Source organism: Stegostoma tigrinum, chromosome 42, assembly GCF_030684315.1.
Source record: "Stegostoma tigrinum isolate sSteTig4 chromosome 42, sSteTig4.hap1, whole genome shotgun sequence".
NCBI lineage: Eukaryota > Metazoa > Chordata > Chondrichthyes > Orectolobiformes > Stegostomatidae > Stegostoma > Stegostoma tigrinum.
The window spans coordinates 7,751,397-7,763,578 of record NC_081395.1 but is presented as its reverse complement, the minus strand read 5'-3'; the positions used below and the strand labels follow the sequence as shown (position 1 = coordinate 7,763,578).

General features: G+C 50.2%; 1 protein-coding gene across 7 annotated transcripts in view; it reads right to left on the bottom strand.

The window, feature by feature from the left end:
- Positions 1–8,896, bottom strand: part of zmp:0000001168 (signal-induced proliferation-associated 1-like protein 2) — an 87,060-nt gene extending 78,164 nt beyond the window's left edge. For 4 of the 7 annotated variants that reach the window (XR_009443131.1, XM_048525089.2, XM_048525092.2 and 1 more), the window contains exon 1: positions 8,582–8,896. The gene's annotated coding sequence lies outside the window, so the exon portion shown is untranslated. Of the gene's footprint in view, positions 1–1,403; positions 2,566–2,613; positions 2,692–7,663; positions 7,748–8,581 lie in introns of those variants that run through there. The other 3 variants (XM_048525082.2, XM_048525086.2, XM_048525081.2) reach the window with 3 other exon arrangements.
- Positions 8,897–12,182: the final 3,286 nt, after the last annotated feature.

The window sequence follows — 12,182 nt, the reverse complement described above, 5'->3', positions numbered from 1 at the left end:
GGCCCAGCATTTACTGACCATCCCTAATTGCCCAGAGGGCAGTTTAGAGTCAACCCCATTGCTGTGGGTCTGGAGTCACGTGTAGGCCCAGACCGGGTAAGGATGGCAGTTTCCTTCCCCAAAGGACATTAGTGAACCAGATGGGGATTTTCCCCCCAACAATTGACAACGGGATCACGGTTATCATTAGATTGTTAATTCCAGATATTTAATTGGATTCAAATTCCACCACCTGCCGTGGGGGGATTCGAACCCAGATCCCCACAATGTTACGTGTGTCTCTGGGTTAACAGTCCAGCGATAATACCACTAGGACATCATCTTCCCTTCGCAGTTACAAACAGGATTCAGGCCCGTGGTACCACAGGTTAGCAAATGCAGACTTCACCCATTCCTGCCCGGCAACAGCCCGCCTCAATCGAACCTCGATTCACCGCCCCCGGTGACAGCCCGCCTCAATCGAGCACCAACTCACCGCACCCAGCGACAGCCCGCCTCAATCGAGCACCAACTCACCGCACCCAGCGACAGCCCGCCTCAATCGAGCACCAACTCACCGCACCCAGCGACAGCCCGCCTCAGTCGAACCTCGATTCACCGCCCCCGGCGACAGCCCGCCTCAATCGAGCACCAACTCACCGCCCCCGGCGACAGCCCGCCTCAGTCGAGCCTCCATTCACCGCCCCTGGCGACAGCCCACCTCAATCGAGCCTCGATTCACCGCACCCAGCGACAGCCCGCATCAATCAAGCCTCGATTCTGCGCCCCCGGTGACAGCCCGCCTCAATCGAGTCTCGATTCACCGCACCCAGCGACAGCCCGCCTCAGTCGAACCTCGATTCACCGCCCCCGGCGACAGCCCGCCTCAATCGAGCACCAACTCACCGCCCCCGGCGACAGCCCGCCTCAGTCGAGCCTCCATTCACCGCCCCTGGCGACAGCCCGCCTCAATCGAGCCTCGATTCACTGCACCCAGCGACAGCCCGCCTCAATCAAGCCTCAATTCTGCGCCCCCGGTGACAGCCCGCCTCGATCCATCGCCTACAGCGACAGCCGGCCTCAATTCAGCCTCGATTCACCGCCCCCAGCGACAGCCGGCCATGATTCTGCACCCCCGGCGACAGCCCGCCTCAATCGAGCCTCGATTCACCGCCCCCAGCGACAGCCGGCCATGATTCTGCACCCCCGGCAACAGCCCGCTTCAATCGAGCCTCGATTCACCGCACCCAGCGACAGGCCGCCTCAATTGAGCCCGGATTCACCACTGCCAGCGACAGCCCATATCTATCAAGCCTCGATTTGTCTCGGCCAACAACAGGCTGTTTCAATCGTCTTAGATCGCCTCTATCAAACTGCGATTCCCCCTCCCAGCAACAATCTGCTTCATTCAAGATTCAACTCACCCTGTCTGGTGACTGTCTGCCTCCATCATGCAGTCATTCAGGATTACAGCATGGAAACAGGCCCTTCTGCCCAATGTGTCCAAGCCGCCCAGTTTTTACAATTTAAACTAATCCCATTTACCTATGTTTGCTCCAAATCCCTCCAAACCTATCCTATCCATGTACCTGTCCAAATGTTTCTTAAATTATACAATTGTACTCGCCCTACCATACACTACCTCCGGCAGCCTGTTCCAGACACTCACCATCCTTTGTGTAAAAAAACTGCCCCTCCAGTCCCTTTCGAATCTCTCCCCTCTCACCCTACTTTTAGATACCCCTACTATGGGGAAAAAAATCTTTCCCCATGTACTTTGTCTGTGCCCCTCACGATTTTATAAACCTCTATAAAGGTTACCCCTCAGTGTCCTACAACCTCGGGAAAAAAGTCCTAGCCTATCCAGCCTCTGTTTATAACTCAAACATTCCCGTCCTGGTAGCATCCCAGTAAATCTTTTCTGCACTCTTTCTAGTTTAATAATATCCTTTCTATGTGGCCTCACCAACATCCCCCACCACTGCAACAAGACGTCCAAACTCACTGCTCTGTCGGATGAAAGCAAGCATGCCGAAAGCTTTCTTCACCACCCTGTCTACCACTTTCAGGGAGCTATGAACCTGTAGCGCTCGATCAGTTTGTTCTATAACTCCTCCCAGGGCCTTACCATTGACTGTGTAACTCCTGCCCTGGTTTGTCTAACCAAAATGCAACACCTCAGATTTATCTAAATCAAACTGTCTGCCATTCCTCAGCCCGCTGGCCCAGTTGATCAAGATCTTGCTGTATTCCCAGATAACCTCCTCCTCTGTCCACTACCACCAATTTTGGTGTCATCTGCAAACCACACCTCCTAAATTGTCATCCAAATCATTGATATAAACCATGAGTAACAGTGAACCCAGCACTGATCCTTGCAGCACACCATTGCTCACAGTCCTCCAGTCTGAAAAACAACTCTCTTGTCTTCTAACGTCAAATCAATTTTATATCCAAATGGCCAACTGTGCCTGGACACTGTGATATTTAACCTTACTCAATGGACCATCATGCAGTAAAGGCTTTGCTAAAGTCCACGTAGACAGCATCCACCGCACTGCCCTCATCAGATTTCTTGGTCACCCCTTCAAAAAACACTCAATAAAAATTTGAGAGTCATGATTTCCCACGCACAAAGCCATGCTGACGATCCCAAATGAGCCTTTGTCTCCCCAAATGCCTGTAGATCCCGTCTCTCGGAAACCCCCGTAACAACTCACTGTCCCCGGCAACAGCCCGCCTCAGTCGAGCCTCGATTCAGCGCACCAAGCGACAGCCCGCCTCAATCAAGTCTTGATTCACCCCGCCTGGCAACAGTCCACCTCGAACGAGCCTCGATTCACCGCACCCAGCGACAGCCCGCCTCAATCGAGCCCTGTATGACCATGCCCAGTGACAGCCAGGTTCAACTAGGCCTTGTGACAGGCTACCTCAATTGATCCCCAAGCTCACCGCACTCAATGACAATCTACACCAAACAAACCTCTATTCACCAGGCTATGACAGTTTGCGTTAATAATACTCTGATTCACTGGCTCCCATCTGCCCCAATAGAACTTGTATGAAATTACATTCATACATTCATTGTATGAGTAAAGAAAGCAAGATAATGTGCATGTGGTGATCCCTTGTTCTGAAAATTTCAGATGATTGACTCAAATAATTTATTGGAGTCAGCATTGCCATGACAGCCTCTACTTCGGCAAATATTGTCAGTCCTGAAAACAACAAAGTTCCTCCATCACCTAGCTCCTACACCCTTCGTGAGAAACAGAGAGGAATTGCAGAAAGACAGGGTGAAAGGAGGCATAGAAAGTGAGAAAAAGACTGACAGATGCATGGTTTTGGGGTAGTGATAGACAGGAGAGAGACACAGGGAGAGACATATACAAATGGGGAGAGATAAAGGCAGACAGGAGAGAGAGAGAGAGATGAATGAAAGAGATAGGTGTAGAAGAAAGAAAGAACAACAGAGAGACACACACACACACAGCCGGGGAAAACAGCTGGGGGAAGAGATAGACGCGGAAGAGAGACTTACAGACAATGGTGGGGGGTGCGGGTGGGAGAGACAGAAAGAGAGAGAGAAAAATAGAGAGAGAGACAGGAGAGAGAGAGAGAGATGGGGAGACACAGATGGGGAAAAAGAGAGAGAGACAGACAGACAGAGACGGGGAGACACAGATGGGGAAAGCGAGAGAGAGAGAGAGAATCAGAAAGAGAGAAGCATGGAAACAGAGATGAGAAAAAAGATGGAGAATGTGGGACATTGGGGAGGGCACAGGGCATGTGCGATGGGGGCGTGGCAGAGGGCGCAGGGCGTGCACAGCGGAGAGTGGCGCATGACAGGGGTGGGGGAGTGACTGCATGCAGCTTGTGGAGGTGGGGGGTGGGGGGGGTGACGAGAGATGGGGATGCAGAGATAAAGAGGAGCACAGAGAGGTGGGAACCGAGCGAGAGAACGAGGAGCACAGGGGGAGAAAGAGAGAGGATATAGTGAGAGAGTGGGGAGTTGGAGAGGCAGGAACAAAGAATGAGGAGTTGGAGAAAGGATGAGTGAGACAGAGACCGTGTGGCAGACACAATGAGAGGGAGAGACTTGATGCACAGTTGAACAAAGGAACTATCTGACAGGAGAGTGTGAGCAAGGGACAGATTGATGGAGTTAGGAATAGTGAGAGAAATAGCTCCCAAATCTGTCTGAACATGGTACACAGTAGGAAGGCTAGTGTCCGCTCAACCAGAGGATCAAAGAAGATCGCAGTCTTGTTTCCTGACTGCTTCTGTCCCTAAACCCTACCTCTCTCTATCCCTCCCTCCCTCCCTCTCTCCCTCTCTCTAGACTCTACCTCTCTCTATCCCTCCCTCCCTCCCTCTCTCTAGACTCTACCTCTCTCTATCCCTCCCTGTCAGCCTGGCCATTTGTCTGACTCACAACCTGTGTCAGACAGGAAACGGTGCTGAGAGATCTCAAGGACAGACGGTTGTCCTCTGTCCCCTCCCTCCTCCTAGTGAGGGAGAGAGAGAGAGAGAGAGAGAGAGAGAGAGAGAGAGATTCCACTGGTTGTATTCTCACAGACTAGCCTGGGGACCACATTGCGCAGAGGATTATGGGATGGTCAGGTCCCTCTGGAGAATTATAATCATGATAAAGGAGAGGGAAGGAGACAGAGAGCGTTTTTTGGAATGATGTGCTTGAGGAGTTATTCGGAATCATTCATTTTTATTTCTGTGTGTGTTGTCTCCAAAATTAAACTGCTCAAGCAATCAGCTGGATAATAAATTATTAAGCCGCTCACAGACAGCAAACTGTAAACAATCACACCGAGAGATGAGAAAATGTGGGATAGTTCTTATTTCAGAGCAGATTTAATGCAACTGGACTAGCCGTATACATACAGTGGCAGCAAGCGCAGGCCAGAGGCTAGGAGTCCTGCAATGAGTAACTCACCTCCTGACTCTCCAAAGCCTGTCCACTGTCTACAAGGCACAAGTCAGGAGTGTGAGGGAACACTCCCCTCTCGCTCCAGCAAGACTGAAGAAGCTTGACACCATCCAGGGTCAAAAATCAATCCCTTGACTGGCACCACTTCCACGAACATAATTGCGCTCCAACATTAATACATAGTAACAGCGGTTTATACAAACAAGATGTATTGCAGCAAGCATCAAGGCTCCTCGGAAAGCACCTTCCAAACCCAAAACCACTTCCATCAATAAGAACAAAGGCAACAAATATACTGCCGCCCTCCTCTCCACACTGCCCTGACTCGGAAATACATTGCTTCAGTCTCATGGGTCAATATCCTGGAATTCCCTCCCTAACAGCATGGTCTAACCACACCAAATGGACTGCAGCGACTCAAAGAGGCAGCTCACTAGCACCTTTTCAAGGGCAGTTAGGGGGTGGGCAATTATTGCTCGCCCAAACAGTGACAAACACATCCATCAAATGAACAAAAGTGCCCAAAATTAATTAGGAGGAGGCGGCAATTGTAAAAGGAAATAAATGCTGCCCAATGCATCACCACCAGAAGACACAGATTTAAGGAAATTGGCAAATGCCACAACAACGTGCATTCTTATAACGTAACCTCAGCGCAGGAAACTGCCCCAAGGCTCTGCACAGCAGGATTATCAACAACACTTTCAACAGAGAGATTCGCGGAGAGAATTCCAGAACTTGAGGGCCAGGCAGCTACAAGGACAGCCACCAACGGTTGGGCAATGGGAATCAGGAACGGGCAAAAGGCCGGAGTCCAAGGAGTGCAGAGAACTCAGGCAGTTGTAGGGGCCGGAGGGGGTTACAGAGATAGGGAGGGGGTGTAGGGGCTGGAGGGGGTTACAGAGATAGGGAGGGGGTGTAGAGGCCGGAGGGGGTTACACAGATAGGGAGGGGGTTTAGGGGCTGGAGGGGGTTACAAGGACAGAGAGGGGGTGTAGGGGCTGGAGGAGATTACAGGGGTAGAGAGGGTCTTACAGAGGTAGGAAAGGGTGTAGCAGCCATGGGGGATTACAGAGATAGAGAGGGGGATAAAAGGATTTGATGCTGGAGATGGGATCAATGAAGATGTTTCTGGAATAGGAGCCAAGGGAGGTCTGAAAGCATGGGGAAAGGGGGTCAACAAGACACACTGCAGATTTGGAACCAGGCAGAACGAGCTGAGCGAGGCGTACAGCATTAGGAGCACCACATCCAGGGTAACAGACTGCCTGAACCCCCAGGCTGACTCTCACCCAAAGATTGCTCACTGAGCCAAATTTTGGATGAGATGAGCAGTAAACATGAAGGGGCTGAGGGCTTTGTTGGAGCACGGCAGGGGTTGGAGAGTCAAGCCTGAGAGTTCATGTCCGGTTCTGACAGGCTTGTTGTGGAGAATAAAGATTTACAGTGCGATGGTGACGCGGATAACCTCAAACTCCGATGGTGCTGAAATACAGAGCCATTCCTCCAACAGAAATGTAGCAGAATGATCCCCGTGATATCTGAACTGTGTGGTCATTAACCACAGGCAGGCCAGAGCCACGCCAGCTTGTCATGTCACCATGCCAACTTGACGGGGCTGAGTTCATCGAGATTGGCACACAACTAACAGGTAGCTCATCATTTGGCATCATGATCGGTCTGCAAACTAGGCTGAGGAGCAGTCCAACAACTTCAGCCTTGCCCAGCCAGCTGAAGCTGAAGGCTCCTGACTTTCACAAAACCATAGACAATGTGTCTGTTACATTTCAGTCTGTCCTGCATTTGCCTGAAGACAACCTGTGAGACAAAATAAGTTTATCGAGCTTTTCCAGAGCTAACTTCCTACATTTTGCAATTCCTTTCGCTTACACAAGGTCAGGCTATTGTAAGTTGAGAACAAACTGCAAGAGACATTTTTTTGACATAATGCATCAGTGTTTTAACTTGTCTCTTTTTCTTACACAGAGCACTCATGGACAAAATCCACTTGACTAGAATTTGTGAACTGGCCCCCTGTGAATCGACCTATCTCAATATTACTGCGCAAAGCACCTTCACAACATCCCAGACTACTTTGCACCCAAGAAACACTTTAGAAAATGTTCGTACCTATGTCATGTTGGAAGATCAGCAGCCATTTTGTACATTGTAAGCTCCCAAAAACAGCGAGCTGATAATGACACAGATCACTCAATTCTTAATGATGGCAGTTTAAGCATAAACATCAGACCCAGGTCTCTGGGGAGAATGATCACACCACCACCTTCATTGCAAAATACCAGCTATTTTGACTTGGGAGGACAGACGGGGATCTCAGTCTAGCGTCTCATCCCAAAGACCATATCTTTGATAGCGCCCACTCCTCCCTTGGCACAGGCCCCCCAACAGTGCCCGCTCTCTCGCCACTGACCTTCCGACAGTGCCCGCTCCCTCAGCACTGACCCTCCGACAGTGCCCGCTCCCTCACCACTGACCCTCCGACAGTGCCCGCTCCCTCAGTGGTGCCACCTGGATGGTCAGTGTGAAACATGCCCACAGTGGGAGTGTGACTTGAATGTACACAGAGAAGAAGAGAAAGGGAGAGAGGCCAGCCAGTCCAAACAATAAACACAAACTGTGTGACAACACATGGAGAATAGCCCACAGGGTGCCCAAAAGCTTCCTCCTGCACTGTAATAATTCTGTCCAGCTCTACACAAAACCTTATGTGAAACTCACTGATGGAGGAATGTGAAGATCTCAAACATCTTTCCTGAACAGAATTCACATCCTCTTGGTTTGTTATTAAAAGTCGGGCGCACTCCTTCTAGTGGCACTTGAGAACGGCTGTAAACTTCGCAATTTTGCGTCGGCAAACAATATTAAACCCAGCCACACTTTGGCTGCAGTCGGCGCCTTTAAGAGCTGCAGTGTCGCTTTGGGGAAAGAGTGAGGTGGTGTTGGAAGCATGGGGGGGGGGGGGGGGGGTGGTGTTGGATTGCAGAGGGGAGGAAGGTTACTGTAAGAGCAAACCCAATTAAATCGCCACGGCTTCACTGATAATTGGCCAGGGCTGGAGAGACGGACAATGCACCAACAGAAAGATGGTTGGATTGCATTTCACCCTCGGCTTTTCGAAGACAATATTCAATCAGTTTCATGAAGCGAGCGGAAATCTCACAGCAAAGCCCCAGAAACTGACATCCCCCAGATGTCCTGTCAGTTTCATACTGTGAAATCCTTCAAAAACATATATATGAGGCAGATTGCATTATACATTATTGATTAAAACACCCACAAATAGCCAGTATAAACAATAAAAAAATCCCGCTTGTACGGTCCCCCCCCGCCAAACCCTTCGACCAACCAAAGAAAAATCCCAACCCAAAATAATTAAGGTTGCCTCAAAAATTTGGTGGTCGCAACGGACGGGAGTTATATTCTGGGGAGGGTGAGGGTCCGGTTAAGTCAGGCAGTGACACATTGTACACACAGACACAGGCAGCCAGAGACAAAAATGACCCAAATTAAAAACGATACATTTCTCAACACATGGTTACATTTCATTTCCCTCCCCAACTCTCCTCTCCTCCTCCTCCTCCTCCTCTCCCTGTCCTCAGGAGGGACCTGTTAGGATGAAACAGTCCTGTTTCTTACCTTACTACTCTTGCTGTTAGGCTTCGGATGTTAGCAGATGCTGTTCTGTCTGTCTGTGCGTGTGTGTTCTCTCTCTCTCTCTCTCTCTGCCTGTTTCTGCTCCAGAACCCATACACAGGCCATGTGACACTTCGCCTCAATTAAAGCTACTGTGTCCACACTCCCAACATTGTGATCTCCGGTTTTACTTTCCACTCAAAACACACTCTGTCTTGAGCCAGGAGTTCTCACCTTGCACAGACGCTGCTGCACCTGCCGAGAATGTCCTGACCTCATTATTTTGACCCACTCTTTTCCTATTTGACCTCTGTCACTCCCTCTCTCCGCCTGCCTCCTACTGTCTTTCTCCCTCCCTGCCTCTCAATCTCTCTTTTACTCCGTCTTTCTCTCTCTCTCTCTCCATCTGTTTCTTCCCACCATCTGTCTTTCTCTCTCCGTTGCTGTATCTCTCATTGTGTCTGTGTCCAGTGTCTAGAATTGAGTGTCTCCCTCCCCATTTCTATTATCCCCTTTCTAGCTTTCTCTTCAACTATCAGCCGTTCTCCGTTGTTCACCCATCCCCCAGCTATCTCACTATTCCTATCTCCAACTATGTCTCTCTCTATTTGTGTGCAGTCATACAGCACAATGACTACAGCACAGAAACAGACCCTTCAGTCCATCTAGTCCGTGCCGACCATAATCCCAAACTAAACTAGACCCATCTGCCTGTGTTTGTCCCACGTACCTGTCCAAATGTCTTCTAAATGGTGTAACTTTACCTACATCCATCACTTCCTCTGGCAGTTCATTTTCACACACAAACTCACTCTCTGCATGAAAAAAGTTACCCCTCACGTCCTTTTTGAAACTTTCTCCTCTCACCTTAAAAGTATGACCCTCAGTGTTGGACCCCTCACCTTAGCGAAAAGACCCTGGAGTGACACTGTTGCTGAAAGGTTAGCACTGCTGCCTCACAGTGCCAGGGTCTTGGGTTTGATTCTAGCTTTGTGTGTCTGTGTGGAGTTTCTACCTTCTTTCTGTGTCAGCGTGGGTTTCCTCCAGGTGCTCCGGTTTCCTTGAACAGTCCAAAGACATGCAGGCTAGGGTGGATTGGCCGTGCTAAATTGTCCCATAGTGCCCAGGGATGTGCGGGTTAGGGTGGATTGGCTGTGCTAAATTGTCCCATAGTGCCCAGGGATGTGCAGGTTAGGGTGGATTGGCCGTGCTAAATTGTCCCATAGTGCCCAGGGATGTGCAGGTTAGGGTGGATTGGCCGTGCTAAATTGTCCCATAGTGCCCAGGGATGTGCAGGTTAGGGTGGATTGGCCGTGCTAAATTGTCCCATAGTGCCCAGGGATGTGCAGGTTAGGGTGGATTGGCCGTGCTAAATTGTCCCATAGTGCCCAGGGATGTGCGGGTTAGGGTGGATTGGCCGTGCTAAATTGTCCCATAGTGCCCAGGGATGTGCAGGTTAGGGTGGATTGGCCGTGCTAAATTGTCCCATAGTGCCCAGGGATGTGCAGGTTAGGGTGGATTGGCCGTGCTAAATTGTCCCATTGTGCCCAGGGATGTGCAGGTTAGGGTGGGTTGGCCGTGCTAAATTGCCCCATAGTGCCCAGGAATGTGCAGGTTAGGGTGGATTGGCCGTGCTAAATTGTCCCATAGTGCCCAGGGATGTGCAGGTTAGGGTGGATTGGCCGTGCTAAATTGCCCCATAGTGCCCAGGGATGTGCAGGTTAGGGTGGATTGGCCGTGCTAAATTGTCCCATAGTGCCCAGGGATGTGCGGGTTAGGGTGGATTGGCTGTGCTAAATTGTCCCATAGTGCCCAGGGATGTGTGGGTTAGGGTGGATTGGCCGTGCTAAATTGTCCCATAGTGCCCAGGGATGTGTGGGTTAGGGTGGATTGGCCGTGCTAAATTGTCCTATAGTGCCCAGGGATGTGCAGGTTAGGGTGGATTAGCTGTGCTAAATTATCCCATGGTGCCCAGGGATGTGCAGGTGAGGGTGGGTTGGCCGTGCTAAATTGCCCCATAGTGCCCAGGAATGTGCAGGTTAGGGTGGATTGGCCGTGCTAAATTGCCCCATAGTGCCCAGGGATGTGTGGGTTAGGGTGGATTGGCCGTGCTAAATTGCCCCATAGTGCCCAGGGATGTGCAGGTTAGGGTGGATTGGCCGTGCTAAATTGCCCCATAGTGCCCAGGGATGTGCAGGTTAGGGTGGACTGGCCATGCTAAATTGTCGCATAGTGCCCAGGGATGTGCGGGTTAGGGTGGATTGGTCGTGCTAAATTGTCCCGTAGTACCCAGGGATGTACAGGTTAAATGGGTTAGCCATGGGGATGTGCAGGGTTATAGGGTGGGGGTGGATGTGGGTGGGATGCTCTTCGGAGGGGTGGTGTGGACTCAGTGGGCTGAATGGCCTGATTCCACACTGTAGGGATTCAATGACCACACACTGTATGCAGTTTTGGTCCCCTAGTCTAAGAAAGTACGTTCTTACTATTGAGGGAGTCCAGCAAAGGTTCAACAGGCTGATTCCCAGGATGGCAGGACTGACATATTCGGAAAGACTGGTTCAACTGAGCTTGTGCTCACTGGGATTGGGAAGAACGATGGAAAATTTCATGAAAACATGTAAAATCCTGATGGGACAGGCTAGATGTAGAATGAATGTTCCCGATGCTGGGGAAGCCCAGAACTAGGGGCCACAGTGTAAGAATAAGAGGTAATCCATTCAGGACTGGGATGAGGAAGAATTTCTTCACTCAAAAGAGTTGCGAACTGGTAGAGTTCCTATTTTCTATGTTGCTCCATATCGTCTATGACCAAACAGCATCTCAGTGCACAATTCATGGCACCAGTGCACGCACCCTTCACCATGGATGTTAGTGTCTGGCATTTGCCAGTCATTATAGCATCGCTGGTCCATACAAACAAGGAACCATAGTTACTCAACCCTTTGAGCCTCCTTTGTCATTCAATAAGACCACGTCTGATCTGACTTTAACTTCATCTCTGCATTCCCACATGTTGCTGACAATCTTTCACCCACTCGCAGGGCATATTTTGGGTGGGCCTCTCAAACTTTGATCTAATGTTGATCTCGCTCTTTGTGCACCATCGTTGCAGCCTTAATTTTGCATTCCTCGCTCTGTTCCGTCACCCCATGAACTTTGTACGGTAATGATCTGCCTGTACTGCATGCAAAACAGAACTTTCCACTGTACTTAGGTGCACACAACAATAATAAATTGAATCAAATCAAAACTAGGAAGCGAAGAGTTGCATTACAGAGTGCAACACCAAACATCAAAAGGCTGCAGAGTGACCCAGACCAAGAATTGGGTCAGGGTGCATTTCAAAGCTGCAGGTAGCATCCCAGCCTCATCTTGCCCATGAGCTCTCTTGTCAGATCCAAAGTCCTGCCATATTAACATCCTGTTTTATGCAGACACCGACACGGAGCTGCTTGCTATCCTTATCAGTCAGTGGCATCTCGGCAGATGGTACATCACCAAGACATCAGTTACCATCGAGAGCAAATGCCTACGTCTCAAACACACCGCTTATGCATTTAACCAAATGGCCGAGGCTGAAAGTGGGCAGGAGCTAGCCCTC